General features: G+C 30.0%; 1 long non-coding RNA gene across 1 annotated transcript; it reads right to left on the bottom strand.

Annotated features, from left to right (window-relative positions):
• Window positions 1-7,849: 7,849 nt before the first annotated feature.
• Window positions 7,850-9,489, bottom strand: LOC143062416 (uncharacterized). Its single transcript, XR_012974740.1, has 2 exons — window positions 9,376-9,489; window positions 7,850-7,978 (listed from the first exon to the last, which is right to left on the bottom strand). It is a non-coding gene; the product is annotated as an uncharacterized LOC143062416 (long non-coding RNA).
• Between the last annotated feature and the right edge of the window lie 8,244 nt (window positions 9,490-17,733).

Raw genomic sequence — 17,733 nt, 5'->3', positions numbered from 1 at the left:
ATTGTAAGATTTTAAGTTAGGTCCCTTAAATGACAAAACATTTTCAGAGTTGTGTTAATTATATCAATAAATGAACAAGTTATTCTAATCGTGACATTTTAGTTTCGAAATAACACTAGTATTGTACCCTTTTATGTCATTTTTAAAAATGTCAAGATAAATTATTTGAACTAAAATATTATGTTTCAGATGTTTAATGACAAAATAAATATAAGCTAAGCCTAATTTTAATTAGATAATTAACACATGTTAAGATCTCCGTCTAACGACTTATAGTAAAATATCGTTCAAAATCATACTTGTATGGCAGTGTTTGCTGTATATTGTGTTACATATATGTAAGACTAGATTCAAAATGATTAATACGGATATCTGACAAGACTAAAGTCTTCAGATCATATGAAGGATTGTCACTTGGTAGATATATAAGCAACTTACCAAAAGTGTGACCTTATTATACCTTCTCAATTATCATCTTTATTTTGAATTTTATATACGGTATGCAAAGGGTTTCCTGTAGTTTTGATTTTTTGATGTTTTGTTAACTCTTTGGAATTTTGGGTCCTCAATGCTCTTCAACTTTGTACTTGTATGGCTTTATAACTATTTTGATCTGAGCATCACTGATGAGTCTTATGCAGACGATATGCGCGTCTGGCGTATGAATTTACAATCTTGGTACCTTTGATAACTATTTAAAATATGTATTGACAGGCAACCGATATATATTATTGTCTTATCATATATGTAGAATCTGTGTTGTCAACAAATATGCATATCGGTAATAGATAAACTACCTTTAACACATGCTTGAACTTCCTCGTGCCATTTATATCCTTTTATACATTCACAAGAACTTGTGACCTTATTATATTCCATATATGCTGGACATCGTATTATAAAACCTAAAATAAATACATATTCTTCATTGTTTTCAGAAGCAATGTCCAAATTAGCAATATGTTGTTCTACAATGATAATTTAACAATAAGAAGTAAATGTATATATCTGACCTCTCTTTTAATTGTTTTTTGTTCGGTTGATATCTTAGTGACGATTTAATTATTTTGATATAAATATGATACAAGTCTAAGATCTTCTGATGTGTTCTGATATTTTACGATTTGTAGTCTTTCCAATTGCATTTGAGTGGTGGCTTATATTTAAGACATCCTAATGACCTTGACAGTACAACTGAAATTTGGATTTTGACACAGACAGTAGGGTTTATAACCAGGGTAATCATTTAAGTTTAACTATTGTCAACTTCTGACTATTCACTTGTAAAATAAACTCTCCGTTATCGTAAGGCAATTACATATCTCAATTGGTAATTAAGGTGCGTGCATGGTCACATAGTATGGAAGTTTTTAGCGTGATGCATTTAGGATGTGAGCTCCTTTTTTTAAAAAATAACAAGCACTTTTAAAGACTGTTAAATATTGGTAATTTATAAACATATGAACAAAAATTTCAAAAACTGGGTAAAGGTATGCGTCCTTGATTTTAAGAATTAATCAATTTAAAATTAACGGAAGTGATTGTCTCTAGATTTCTCATACATTAAGTATCACCCACCTTTTGCTAGTACATATAATAAGTATTTATTAATATTTTCAAGAATATCTTTATCTCTAACTATATATCATAAAATTATGAAAACAAAAGTCAAGGTCAGCAGACATTTTCTTTTATTGGCCCTGACATGAATAAAACAAGAAGATTCCGAATATCTGCCAAAAAAATCAAAAACCAAAAGGTGCACCTTGTATACACATCAAAACCTTCCATTTGTCGATTTTTTATCTGCATCTTTCATCTTTCATTTGAAAATGCCTGTACCAAGTCAGGAATATGACAGTTGTTTACCATTCGTTTGACGTAGATTATTATGTGATTTTGTCATTTGACATCAGATTTAACGTCAATATCCTAACTTGATGTGGATTTGTGAAATTTTATGCCACACAAAACCCAATTGTTTTCTCGGCATGATTTTGAAAGGGTGTTTGGGAAAAAACCCTCCATACCATGATATATCTGTTTAATTACACCGAATAGATTTTGATTGAATCTGCCTGTGCATGTGAAGGGAAATCGTAGTGCCGCGTGAATAATACATGAACTTATACGCATTACTGCCATTTGATTAGGGACTTTCCGTTTTGAATTTTCCTCGGAGTTGAGTATTTTTTTATTTTACCTTTTTTCAAGGGTTGTACTGTCTGTTTTCTTTTCATTCTACTGGTACACTTGAGAGCGTTTAGGACGTCATTATCAAACCCGTTGATATATATACTCATTGAAACATAAACGAGTTGTTTTACCGATGACAAGATAAATGCAGTAAAACCAATATGTTTGTTTGAGAAAAAAAAGAATGGTTGATTTCGGAAATTCATGTATAGCAAAATCTTAAATTGATAAAATATGCGAAACAAAATGTTAGTCACTTAGGGCTCGTCATTTCTATTAAATGGGTGAATTAGCATATAAAGAGGTTCAATCAAAACTCATTTATAATCTTATAATCTATTTTAGTCGTAAATGTGTAACAATAATAGCTTTAAATCATGTGATTTTTGTTTTGAATTTACATATAAAAAGACTCCTTAGTTAATGCCGTATCGTCCAATTAGGAACGAGTAGTCTATAGTACTGCTACTATGAAAAAGTAATATATACATCAATTACAGTTCTAAAGATAAAAGTACTTTTTGATTATTTGTTTCTAAAACAATGACTTATTGCTGTTTGCTCCCCATTAAGTGACATAAACTTCAGGCATATTCAGGACGAGTAAAACAATGTTATTTCTGTTCAAATAGGCTATAAAATGAATCAAATTGCAGGATGAAAGCAGTATATCTAGAATTCTTTTGAATAAAAAAGAGAATAGTAAATGTGACAGAAATTGTGAACCATTTGTAATTACAATTAAGTTTATCTCTTTTTGCGAAATGTAAGAGAGATTCTCTATACATTAAATATCAGTTATTACATCAATATCCCAACTTGATGTGCGTGTGTGAAATTTTATAACACACACAGCCAAATGCACGGTTCTTTCAGCATGATTTACTGGAAAATTTGATAAAATTCGTCGAATATGTGTTACAATATATACCTCAGTCAAAATATTAAAATACCATACCAACATATAAATAAGAAAAACCAAATCGACGTTCATAGGACAATACAAGGATGACACAAGTAAAGTTAAAAGGAGAATTCACAGAAAAAAAAAAGAATTGAATAAAACTTAAACTTAAGGTAGTAAAAATTCTCTGTTAATCTAGAGTATAATATGGAGATTTAACTTCATCACTGTTTATTCGCCAAAACCTTTTTTATTTTGTTCTTTGGTCTGATCCTTTCCTATGTATCAAGCTCTCTTGTAATATATATTAAAAATCAAAAAGAAAGAAAATAATATAAACCAAACAACTTTTGCGCTCGATTTAATTTCGCAACTTTCGAAAGTAGAAAAATATCGCAAATATAAAGCGTCAAGAATATATAATATATATATATATATATATATATATATATATATATATATATATATATATATATATATATATATATATATATATATATATATATATATATATATATATATATATATTAACTTGGTATTATAAATACGTCAAGACAATTATTAAATCACAATAATGAAAAGAGTTAAAAAAAAAGTATACGTAAAAATAAGTTGATTTACTGTAAACTTTTGCGAATAACTGCCCCAAACTAAATCATTATAAAAGTATTTTGTTATATTATATACATACCATTCACATTATTGCGCATCTGTATACCCAAAATAAGCAAGATTAGAACGTTGATAATACAGCGGTTCATATTCGCAGTCCTCTGATCTACAAGTTTTTTTAAGCGACACCTTGATCTTGTTGATACAGAATTGATTTGATTCGTAAATGCAATATAATATAACAGCCATTTCAATATATATATACAATTTCAATAATTCTAGTAATATTGAATGGACTTTTAAGAATGAGAAAAAAAGAACAAAGACACTGTTAAGAATGATCAAGAATGAATCGTAATTAAATCAATATAATGTAATTATCTTTTTATAAAACGAAAGTAGTAACATGTTTGACTTTTCCCTGAATTCAGTCATTCCTATTTAAAGTTTGCTCATGATTAGATAAAATTCTAACATTTTGTGAAAAAAAACAGTGTACTAAAAGGACATAACACATATGTTAAAGGTCTGGTATATTTCAAGGAATAAAAATAATTGAAATTGAAAATTAACGTTCCATTGTTCAACATCGGCAGGAACTGACGCTTGTCATTCTAGATGTATTAGTATCGATACACGTTATTTGAATTTGTTCTGATTATACTCAGGATTACACTTCTTATTTCAAATATTTGATGAGCATCAACAACAGAAAAGGTCGATCACATCTTAGAATCTTTGTAACATTCAAGTTTCACCGACAAAAAAATTGATCAACACAAAACATCAGGACTACGAAATGACCTCACAATGAACTTTCCCGTCATAATTGATTTCAATTTGTAAAGTAGTTCTCAATAAGAAGATTTAAAACAAATATTGCCAGTAAGTTTTAAAAAGAAACCGATAGTCGATAGTTGATCAGCCTACCTGCATACTTAGTAGTAAATGTATTTCATGCAAATAGTGCTAACGCCGTGTCTCTCAAGATTTCACCGTATTATCTTTTTTGTCTGTTTAAAACCGACGTCCGCTGTTCTTCCACACGTTTCATATTATAAAAAGTAAAATCCCAAAAATACCGAACCCCAAGTAAAATTTAAACGAAAAGTTCCTGATCAAATGGCAAAATCAAATGCTGAAACACATCAAACCAATGGATAACAACTATCATATTCCTGACTTTGAACATGCACTTTCTTATGTAGAAAATGGTATATTGAACCTGATTTTATAGCTAGTTAAACCTCTCACTTATTTTTCTCATTCCGTGAATTTGTTATTGACATACGTTTGGCAAAACGTTTCTCTATTTGTTTTGGCTATTTTCACATATCTGACCGGTGTGAGAAAAATATTTCTTTTTAATATTGAAAATATCTGTTATCTGCGAAAGATTGGCTGAAATTTAATTCTGACGTTAAATTTTCTTGTTCTCTTCTGCATTTTCTCATTGTGACGTCATGAAAAAAGGCGACCATGCCTGATCATGTCACATCAAAAGAATACAACTTTCCTCATATCTTTGAAAAGGAAAGATAAAAAAATCATAACAGAAACAGATTCCACCACTGTTACTCGTGTATTACAATATTTCATTACTCTTAACAATTAAATTTTAATTATATAAAAAGCCCGGAAAGCCTCGCGCTTTAAATATTAAAATTTAACTGTCTCGAGTGGATAAATATCGTAATACACTTCTTGCAGTTGTGGAATCTATATTCAGCATATTTTGAAAATATTTACTTTGGAAAGCAGGCAACTTATTGAGGTTAGAATCTTATAAGTATTCTGTGACCCAAAGCAAAACGTACATCACATAACGTTTATGATATTAAGTTTCCACTTCTTGGAAGGCACGATTATCACGATATATGTTGGAAGACACAGGCGAAGATACCGAAAGGATATTCAAGCTCATAATTCGAAGTCAAACTGACAATGCCATGACTAAAGACGAAACACGACAAAAAGACTAAAAAACAGTCGACAAAATACAACATAAAACAAAAAGATTGAGCAACAGAAACCTAAACGAAAACGAGTGACGGAGGGGTAAGCAAATCCTGTAGCACATGTGACACCTGTCGTGTTCTTCGTGTTATTACAAATTTAGTGAAAAGTGTAACATTCGAGAGAAAAAGCACGGGGTTGTGTTAAGGGCATTTGAAACAGATACGGCGTCACTTGTGAAACTGACATTTCATGACTGTTATTTCTAAACAAATTCGGAACCCTTGGTTTATAGCTTACAACAAGGGAAGCAGATATGAAATTTTAATTGTCAGTTTGTGATTTATGAGTTTGACTGGTATCTTTCGTCCCTCTTTTATGGAATATCGTATCAACTGACAGATACATATTGCAGGCTTTGCTAGAATGGTGAATTGACAAAACAATGTTCTTGCTATACTCAATCTTGCTTTATCAACCCTGCTTGTATCATTAGCGGGTTCTTTAATTATTTGTCGTTTTTATGAATGTTGGTAATTAACCTGACTTGCTTTCTGTCTGTTTTCACCTGACTGTGTTTGAACTTTGTTTCTTTTCGTTTTGCATTTGCGCAACGCTTATGTGCAAAAGTTTTCTGCAAATACCATGTCTTTTAAAAAAGATGTTACTGTTTTCATAAGTTTGTTGTTTCAATTTCAATTTTCTGATCTCATGCATCAATTAACGCGTATCATGAGGAATAAGGAGATATAACATATTCTTTGCTGATGCCCGTTTGAAGTGAGAACCATTATTACACTTTATCTTATCATTACTGTTAATGCAACTTCATATGTCAATAGGATGACCCATATGTAGTTCTTGCAAGGTCAAATGTTCTTTTAAGTAAAGATAATTGATTGCTGGTTTACCTTGTTTTGTCAATTGATGCATTTTTCAAAGATGTAACAAATATAAAAAAGATGACTTACCCATTTTTCAAATTATTATTTTTTTTTTTTTGCTTTTTTCTGCAGGAATATGATACAATGTAATTGTTTTCTATTCATATCGTTGATAAATTACTCAGCCTTGTCAGGTTTATGGATTTCTTTCCCGTTTGAAATACCTTGAAGCAAGGTATTTTTGTTAATACTTTTTTCTGTACGTACTAACTACATGTATAAACGACATCAGTATGCTGTGCCAAATGCTTTTAAGGAATGCTTTATCAAAAATGAAAAGTAGCTTTATTTCTTGTCACAGTTTTTTGGTACATTCATTGGATACTATTCTGTGGTTTACAGTTGTAATGCAATATCATATAATCTATTTATGTATTCCTCTGTCCTGAGTGTGCTTGCGTTTTTTAAATGTGTTGTACTCTTATCAAGTAATGTTGTAATTGCAGCGGTATTTTTAACATTCAACCCACCATGTTTTCTTAAAATGTCCTAAACCAAGTTATCAAAGGTACCAGGATTATAATTTAATACGCCATACGTGCGTTTCGTCTTCATAAGACTCATCAGTGATGCACGGATCAAAAAAGTTATAAATCCAAACAAATATAAAGTTGAAGAGCATTGAGTACCCATAATCGGGAATATTGTTGTTATATAATAATTCATGTCTATGCATATTGGACTTTGTTTTTGTTGTTCCGTTGTTTTCCTCTTACAATTGATGATTTTCCTCCGTTTAGTTGTGAACTGAAATTAAATGCTTCTAACAACAGGTGACCATTTCCTTATATGAAACTATTCTTAACAAAGAGTCATTCTATGCCACATCAAAAAGTTATCAAAGGTATCAGGCTTATAATTTTATACGCCATATGCATGTTTCGTCGTCTACTCATCAAAAAAACACATTACAACTTTCCCATATTCTTTTTTTGTCAGAATCCAGTTTCTCATTTCATTTTGACAAATGCTTAATTTTGTGATTTAGACTATTTTGGTGGCAATAGTAATTTGAAGATTTTCTCAAATGAATTTTTTTTACATTTGTTATTTCGGGGTCTTTCATAGAATACTTTGCGTTGTGTTTTTTGCTCATGGTTAAAGACCATACGGTGACATATATGATTATTAGCTTTTTGTCCTTTGTTCTATAGTGAAGAGGTTATTTTTCATCTTCTTATTATTATATCATAGATTATAGAATTACAATGGTCTACTCCAGGCGACAAAATAGGAATAACTTTATCATCTTTATTGTTTTAACATTGATGAGTAATAATGAAATTCATTGAATATCGTAGAATATCGTTCATTTGTAGCTGTTATCTCTTTCCTCTAATCGATGGATTGTCCCACCGTTCCTTACCTGAAATCAAAATTTTAGTTGTCGTAATTGCATACTTTATGAAAAACATTAGGAGAATTAATTGATGTCATAATGAACAAACATTATAGTAGAGGCAACATTATAAGGATAAATAAAAAGAGATTTTCAGAATACATTTATGAAACAGCAACAGAGAGATATACTGTAAACCAACTTGTTTTTCGTGGATACTTTATTTAGCGTTTGACGCTTCTTGTGTCACATCACGGCTATATTATTTAGCGATTTTCTAATTTACTTGTTGTAAAGAACAGAGTTTAACATATTCGCGACAATTTTTTTTTCGCGTTCTTTTTCTACTCGCGAAAATCGCGAAAATAAATCGCTCGCGAAAATAAGTTGGTTTACAGTATAAATATACAACATAAGGCCAATGTAAAAAAATATAAACTTTTTTGTATAAGGGCGAGGTTTTACCGAGCCCTTCCCTAGTTTTGCGCCGAATACAAAAAAGTTTCTTTTTTTTATGACATTGACCTAATATTGTTTTTATACTACAACCTAAACTAATACATTGATAGCTTTCAAAATCATAAAACAAATGTCAAACGTATTTGCATCCCTTATTGAACCCCTGTGAAGAAAGTGTTCCATGATGAAAGTATCCTTATACCCAAAATATAGCTATGTTACTATATTTGGAAATAAACAAAACTAGTTGAAGTATAACAGCATTTTTTCTTGCAATACATTTTCGAGAATATTAAACAGAGCCAATCATAATTTTCATAAGTAATTAGATTTGTCAGTTACGGAAAGCAAGTTCAAATTACAAAATAATGACGTCTATAACTGGTTCTAGCAAATTTTCAACTGGAAATAAACAAACAATTAGCATGTTATCAACAAAACAAATCTTAATAGTCAATAAGAAAAACAAATGCCTTGTTCTTGGAATGAACACCTAATAATTTATTCTTTTTGAGTGTCCCATCGGAAACTCTAACGGTTAAACGAATTAATGAGCAAGATCTAGACCGGTATAAATATGTTTATATTATGTCAATTATACCAAAAGAAAAATATTTCCGTAAACGTGACATGAATTCATATATTTACAAATATCTGTTTATCTGAGACAATATAAAATAACTGCTTAGATCAATCTATCAAATCTTAGATGTTAGATGTCAGCTGGGACTTTTATTCTGATATTTTGAAGAACAAAAAAACACACATCGTATTATTGTCAACAAGCGTAATTATCGATAGGCTTGAAAATCAGTTTTTCATTATGAAGTGTATGGTAAAATTTTTTAAATGTGTTAATGCTTGTGTTGGTTATGATCTGTTTGATAATACTTTACTTAATGTGTCACTTGCTATCCTTTTTTGTTTTTTATGTGTCTAACTTAATATATATAGTTTGATTTTACCATCACATTTTTGTTCATCTTCGTTCCATAGAAACCCGTCATTGCATTCACAACTTCCAGTTCTCGGATTATAAGATGAATTCTCATCATTACATTGGTTCTGACCTGCAATATTTTTTTGTAGGTTTTTGAAATTAATATGAATTAAATAAATTTTCTAGGGATTTTTTGAAATCCTGTCATTGAACTCGTATAATTCCAATTTTAGACTGTATAACTTTACATATATATTCATTAATATAATTATCTTGAAAGTCTTTTTCGGTTTTTGAAAACCAGACAAAAACATTTGATTATTAAAAGGAAATTTGGATACCCACGGTAGCATAAAACAGACAATACAATTTGGAAAATAAAACCGACGAATAGTCAAACCTCTTAAAATATCAAAAAAATATAACACACTTAGACCACTAACTTTTTAGCAACACTGCTGTCACCGAAGAGAAGGAAACACATGTGCTCTGAAAGGGTTAGTAGTTTCTGTTCCATCATTATATATGTGTGTTTAAATTGTATAATGATCTTAAATCTGATGACACATTTTAAGACGAAACGCGCGTCAGGGGTACAACGTTTCAACCCTAGTATATAAATCATCAATTGCTTTAGTTTTCTGTGTTTTTGACCGTTGTTATTTCTTTCACTTTTTATACAAGTTGTCTGTTTTAGGTCGAAATGTTCTACTTCTTTGCCTTACAATAAAAAATGTGAGTTTGTGCTTCCAAATATGAGAAGTAACTAATGCAACAGCCAGTTAGTTAGGTAGCTTAAAGCACTGTGATGTAATAAGTCTACAAGACTGAATAGCGTTTACATAATTGTAATCCTTATTGTTTTTTTAAAGTAGACAATTTATAATTAAACTTGTTTAACGTTTGACAAATTACGCTTTTGTATAAACTAACCAGTGACTTTTGTTTTTGGCACTCATGATAACGAAGTTATCAAGAAAAGAACATTTTTAAGCGGTCAAAAAAAATCCAAGTAATGAAATATGATACGCTTACAAGATAACCAGTCCAGTCTAACTGATAATACACTAATTCATTTCTTCCAACTATCAGGTATTTGCTATGATCGTCAGTGTTCCCGCCTAACATAGTTTCTATTAGAAAGTGTCTCATAAACAATATCATAAAATAGCATTTCCTATTGGAATTAAAAGGAACAAATTCTGTATAATTGTTACATTAAAATTATATTACAGAATATTTCTTCCGTTTTATTATGGAGGAACTTTTTTTTTCATGACACGATTACGTCTGAAACATCGCAATGAACAGTCTATAAAGTATGATTCATACATGTGAAAAGCCAAAAGTCTTTGTATAAACTTGATTTAGAATATGTGCATACTCACCACATTCAACACTATGCAGTACCATTAATAATTGTAAAAAGACGATCATAAATGTTAGGACTTGAATTCTAACGATATCCATTTTAGATAAACATTGACTTTTTTTAATCCTGGCTTTTTTAATACAGATACATAGTGTAAGCTTTTATATTAATATGAATATATTTATCTCAGTTGTATTATAATAATGTGTATTATCAAACAAAATATACATACAACACATATTGACCTTGGTAAATATACAAATACATCAGGTAATTGTTTGAGACATCTGGATGTACGCTGACAAAGACTTTCTCAATTTCAATTTCTTCGGTACAAAAACTCTTTCACAAATTGAAATGAGCCCTTTGTGACTATTATGTTTGTTTACTATAACAGAATTATAAAAACAAAATCGTGCGGGAATGTATTTCTTTTACGTATAGAAGATGCTATATAATATGATTGCTAAGGAAATAACATTCAAACAATTACAGTTCTCCTACAAGAATGCCGAAACCGCAACGATACAGTAAGCTATAAAAAGCCGGACAGGACAAAGTAAAACAATGCAAACGAGAAAAAAAATCATTTGATGGTATTTTGTATTATGTTCTACATTAAATAGCAGCAGTAGTATCCCGCTTTTCGAAATTCATAAATCGATAGAGAAAAAACAAATCCGGGTTACAAACTAAAACTGAGGAAACGTATCAAATATAAGAGAACTACGACATAACAGCAACACAACATTAAAATGTAACACACACAGAAACGAACTATAATATAACAATAGCCATTTTCCTGACTTGGTACAGGGCAGTTTCAGAAAAAATGGTGGTTTGAACATGATTTTGTGGCATGCCAAACCTCCCGCTTTAATGGCAATGTTAATTATAACATTAAAATAACAACATTACATGACAAGACTACAATACAAAAAATGGCTGATATAAATATATATAGGACAGAGAAACAAACGAATAATAGCAACAAAAGGTACCAGGTTACATATGTGATACGTCAGACGCACACCACGTCCACACAAGACAAACCAGCGACGCTCAGATGCAAAAAGTTTGAAAGCCAAAACAAGTACAAAATTGAAGATTACCGAGGACCAAAAGTTCTAAGAAGTTGTGACTTGAAAAACGACTTGAAGCATTAAAATTAGTAGAGAAAAAAACAAATATTATTAATTCTAGAATAAACGAAATTGAAAGCGTAATTAAGGATATTTTTACAAATTTGACAGAATCTGCAAAAATTAGGGCAAACATTTAATGGGCAAAGGAAGGTGAAAAATCTACGAAATATTTTTTTTTTAGAAAAGAAAAATGGCAAAAACATGTGATGAAATCGTATAAGAACAAAAACGGGTGAGTATAAATATGATATTGATTCGATATTAAAAGAACAAGTACAATTTTATTCCACACGTTTTACTTCTGAAGGGTGGGACAAACAGTGCGGTGAAAAGCTTTGCCAATTTATTAAAATAAGGTAAGTTCGGACGATAAGGAGATGCTTTAAAGTAATATAAATATGGAAGAATAAGAGAAAGTGCCCAATATCGCAAGACTAACAAATCGCCAGGTGAGTATGACATTATATCTGAATTTTATATTTTGTATTTGGATATAATAAAAAATGATTTTTTCACACTCCTCCATAAAATATTTGATAAAAATGCCTCAAGTAAATCACAACATAAAGGGGTTCTTACGTTATTACATTAAAGTGGTAAAAAGTCTTACCAAAAATAATGCATCCATATCAAAAAGAATTTGTTAAAGGAAGAAACAGTAGTGAGGCTAACAGATTAATTCAAAATATAAAAGACTATATTGACAACGAAGACGAAGATGGAATAATAATATTTCTTGATCAACAAAAAGCCTTTGATAGAGTTGAACGGGATTGGGTGGATTTTGTATTAGAAAAGTTTCATTGTCGGCGCGGGGGGGGAGATTTAGGTGATGGATCAAAATGTTACTGTATGATGCTATTACTTGTATAAAAACAAATGGACATGTTTCAATATATTTTTCGATAATATACATTTTGCAAGCAGAACCAATGGCATGTGTAATACGAGGTAACAAGGAAATTGAAGGGATTCAAATATCTGGTGAGGGGGTTAAAGTTTAGAAACTAAATTATGCATGTTTGCTGATGACACAGCTTTTTAACAAAAATGAAAAATCAGTAGAAAAATACTTTGATGTCCTTACGCTAGATGAAAAAGCTCCGGAAACTAAAATTAATTTTGATAAAACCAAAGGTTTACTTATAGGATCACTTAAAATGAAAAACATAAAACTTAATAAAATTAAATGGATTATAGGTAATGTAAAAACCCTCAGAGTAAATCACGGATATGAAATTGATAATGATGCTATATGGCAAAGTATTATATAAAAGATTAAAAACTGTGTCCACGTTTGGAAAAGCATGAAACTTTCATTTAGTGGTAAATAAAGGCAACAGTAGTATACCGCTGTTCAAAACTCATAAATCCATGGACAAAAAACAAAATCGGGGTAACAAACTAAAACTGAGAGAAACGCATTTAATATAAGAGGAGAACAACGACACAACATTAAAATGTTAAATAATTTTATAGCCATGAGAAATATAACATTAAAATGACAACACAACATTACAGGACTACAATATAAATAAATAGGAAAACACAATTGACAAAGAAACACACGAATAATAGCTTACTACAGACAACAAGTTTAAACAATTTTAATACGCCAGGAGTGTATTTTGTCCACACAAGACTCACCAGTGACGCCCAGATACAAAAGTTTGAAAACCGAAACAAGTACAAAGTTGAACAGCATCGAGCACCAAAAGTTCAAAAACCCGTGCCAAAAACGGCCAAGGTTTTCTGTTAGGTACCAGAACATCCCTATTATTTAGAATAATTTATACTTTCGCAAACAGTAAATTTTATAAAATGACTATACAAAAGGTGTACATGATAAAACTGAAGTATTAGCTAATTACAGGAAACAACCGAAATACATTACGTATACATAACCCGACAAAATGCAACACATCTGAATAAGTTTAAACCTCAACGCCAAGTCACGTCATATTAGAAATTGTAAAAAATGACAAAAAATGACGTCACATTTGAATTTGTAAAGCAGATCATCAAAGAATGAAAAATGACGTCACATTTGAATGAATAAGATAGAATTAGGATTGATTTAAGATTATATTTGAACTAAATACTGATAATACATTTAATAACAATGCACGTTTCAATACTTATTAATAGCAAACTAAGGTAGCAATTAACTGTATTATATAGCTATGTCCGGTTTGTTTTGAATCTAACTTCAAACGTAAAACATCGTACAGATTACGTTGAACAAAATCAAATCTAATAAATGAAGGCGGTGATTAATTTTCTTTACCATAACACATGAATAAAATAGAGAAGGCGTCAACACATTTGACAAAATCCGATGAGAATTACAAATATAACATTAAACATTTAAACTAAATACATGAATTTGAGATAGATAAGTACCGTAACACGTCTATGGTAATGCGAATTCACACTCAGCAAAACAGTCACAATCGGGAATTAGTCACGTTTGGTAATTAAAAGATTAGACGACGTTATGACAAACCACAATCTACCATGTAGTAAAAATATCCTTATCTAGTTTGGTCAAAGACACATCGTATGGATCCACCAATTGGTGATGGTGTCCATAAAATTTACTGAGTGTCAATTTTAATCTGTCCTCCTCATAACTTTTGTTGGAGCAGTTTCTGCGTAAGGAGCACACTTATGTATATAAAGTCCGTATAGTGTGAACAAGCACGAGAATAACGTATCAATTGTGATATGTAAACACTATACGAAGGGGCAGAGGGTATGTTACTACTGAGAAATGGGAAATTGATCAACGGTAAATTGAAAACCTTAATCGTAAAAAAAATCATATTGTCCATGTGTAGTTATGAAATTGAAATGCGGGGAGTTCTTGACAAATATTCAAAAGAGATAAACAATATTATTTGGAATTTTGTATGGGATGGGAAAGTTAACCAAATAGAAAGACAGGTTTGTTGTCTTGATATAACAAAGGGTGGAATAGGCATGATACGTATCGACTTATCCATTAGAAGTAAGCAAATAAAGTCCCTTTATCGCATTCTTCATGAACTGTTACATATAGAAAGCTGGAATGCAATTTGCAAGTGTTTGCTTCGACAATTTGACAACAACTATAAAGATCAGTATCTTTTATGTAAATGTTCAAATATTAAAGGAATCTTAAAAAAAAATCCTTTATTTTATCAGAAAATGATTTATACATGGTATATATTTTTTTTAAATTGGAGATAATCCAAAAACTAAGAACGAGGTACATAATATGAGACTATTTGGTTATTCAAAAATTTCATTTCAAAATAAGCCATTGTTTTTTCTTCCTTTCTTAAAAGTAACATAAAATATATCAAAGACATATGGAATGAAGAAACCAACAAATTTTACAGTTGTTGTACTATAGTTGAAAAACTTGTGGATAAAGGAAACTGTATATCGGAATTTTCAAGAGTTAAAAGTTCAATACCAATCGACTTTTTACAAATTTTAGAAATTGATAATAAAATTAATAAAAAACAAACATAGAATTGAAACTTTCTAATGAAATGGTCATATTAGACAGGAATGGGAAAAAATCAAACCTAAAGAATTAAAACTCAAATATATTCGAGACATGTTTGATAAAAATATGTATCCAAAATGTCAACTTAAATGGCAAGAATTTTAAGGGCACGACATTAATAGGAAAATAGTATGGGGAAATCTGAAAAAAGTGAATATCACCAATAAAATGAAAGAATTTCAATGGAAATGCATTCACAATATCGTATATACGAAAAATAGACTTAAAAAATTCAATTGTCAGACGGAAAATGTCATATTTGCCAAACTGCTAATACTACTGAAAAATTGCAACATTTATTTTTCGATTGCAATACAACAAAATTATTTATTAGTAAAATAAAAGATATTTTCACATTATGGAATGTTCAATTAGATGATGAAAATTTAAAACATGTTATGCTTTTGGGTGATAGCAGTGGTCAATCAAACCAAACTTTACTTGTAAATCTCTTTTTTATTTTGACAAAATGGTCCTTGTGGAAAAAAATAAGAAACAAAATCAAATATGATGGGATAAAAATGTCATCTACATATATTTTGAATCTTTGAAAATCACACATTATAACGCATCTGAAATCTGTACCCTGTTATTTATCGAATAATACATTAGACAAAGAAAAAATAAACACATTAATTAATTTTATACTATAAGTACACACCTTGCATGCGATAATAGTCACGATGTTATGTGGTCTGCATTTTATATCTCTTTAATTTATATTGATTAAGGTAATCCATGGTTTAAAGATGCACTCGATTATGTTATAATGTTATGTGAATCTTGTTTATAGGTGCACTCCTTTATGTTATAATGTTATATTATTTCTTACTAGTACTTTCATTCTAGAAAAATGTTCTTTTTTTCATTCATTGTCATATAAAAGAATATAAGTATTATTACACGTGTACTATTTTTTTCAGGTAATACAGTGCACTTTCTCAGCCTCCTGCTCCCCGGACAGTTGGTTTAAATGTAAACGGGAATCCACAGTTTGCATCCTAGCCAACTGAGTAAATTGTAAACAGGAAATATTTGGAATAAACAAGTATCAATTTAAAAAAAATATAATGTTGTGACCAATACGGTCTGGGTTATCTACCTGGGACAAGAACATCCTAATTATTGTTTAGAACAATTCATACTTTTGCAAACAGTATTTGTTTTTAAATATACATGATTAAACTGTAGTGGTGACTAGCTGCAGAATAAAAACGGATACATTACAAAAATACACAGCCGTGTTAGACAAAGCCAGTGCAACGCACAAAGAAAAAAGTGACGTCACATTTGAATATCTAAAACGAGTTCCCAAAATTAAGACAGAATTTGGATGAAATTCAAGATTAGATTTGTATGACTTATCTAACATTTATAAATAACAGTGAAACATTTAACAGTGTGACTACTTACTGAAAGTTCAATGTGTATAATAAATTTTATTATACCCCTTTTTCTGCTAAAGAAGTGCATTTCAAAGACTAATGTATCTTTAAAGGACAAAACATTTGAAAATATATATCAAAAGGGGCTTATACTTCAGATTTTAGAATCCCAGTAACATCAACTTGATGAAATATCTTGTAATTGAAATGAAGTGAAATTAAAAGTAAAATATCTTCCAAATAAGTAAAATAGAGCAGGGAATGATGAATTTTATTTGAGAGACGTGCGACCTCGTCCTATGTTCATTGTTAATTTGATAGATTGCGTAGTGAATTTTTGAATTGAATATCGTTCACGGTTCGAGCCTTATGATTTAAAGGAATGTATTACACAAGGTAATATTTTCAAAGGATAGTTAAGAGATTGAAGTATAACATTATTCCTTGGAAATTTGAACTTCTGAAGGAACACTTTATATCAAATTTCAGCATGTAAAAACATATTTCTTTCATAGTGAATCTCTTTTTCATGATCTTTGTAAAATATTTTCCAAGTTTTTGATATCTATATCCCGATACTATGAAAGGTTTCTAGAATTAAAAATATTGGTTTCATTGTACCAAGAGACGTCACTACAAAAGCACACATGGACCCATTAATACTTTAGTAGAAGGTATTCAAACATCAAGAAAAGAGAAATTACCAATTAAAGAAATAAAGACACTTGTTTATAATATATTTGAACGTTCCAAGCGCAAGAAGACTTAATTTGAAAACAAGTCGAATCATTCTTGCCTTTTTCAAATTTATGTTTATACGAATTTATAAGGTTATAGAATATTGTTATGATTCAAACAATCATTTTAAGAAGTTATCCCACACAAGCAATATATTATACCGTTGAAACTGAATTTCCTTTTTAGT

This window comes from Mytilus galloprovincialis, chromosome 2 (genome assembly GCF_965363235.1).
Source record: "Mytilus galloprovincialis chromosome 2, xbMytGall1.hap1.1, whole genome shotgun sequence".
In the NCBI taxonomy this organism is placed as follows: domain Eukaryota; kingdom Metazoa; phylum Mollusca; class Bivalvia; order Mytilida; family Mytilidae; genus Mytilus; species Mytilus galloprovincialis.
This window is presented reverse-complemented; position numbering and strand designations above follow the sequence as displayed.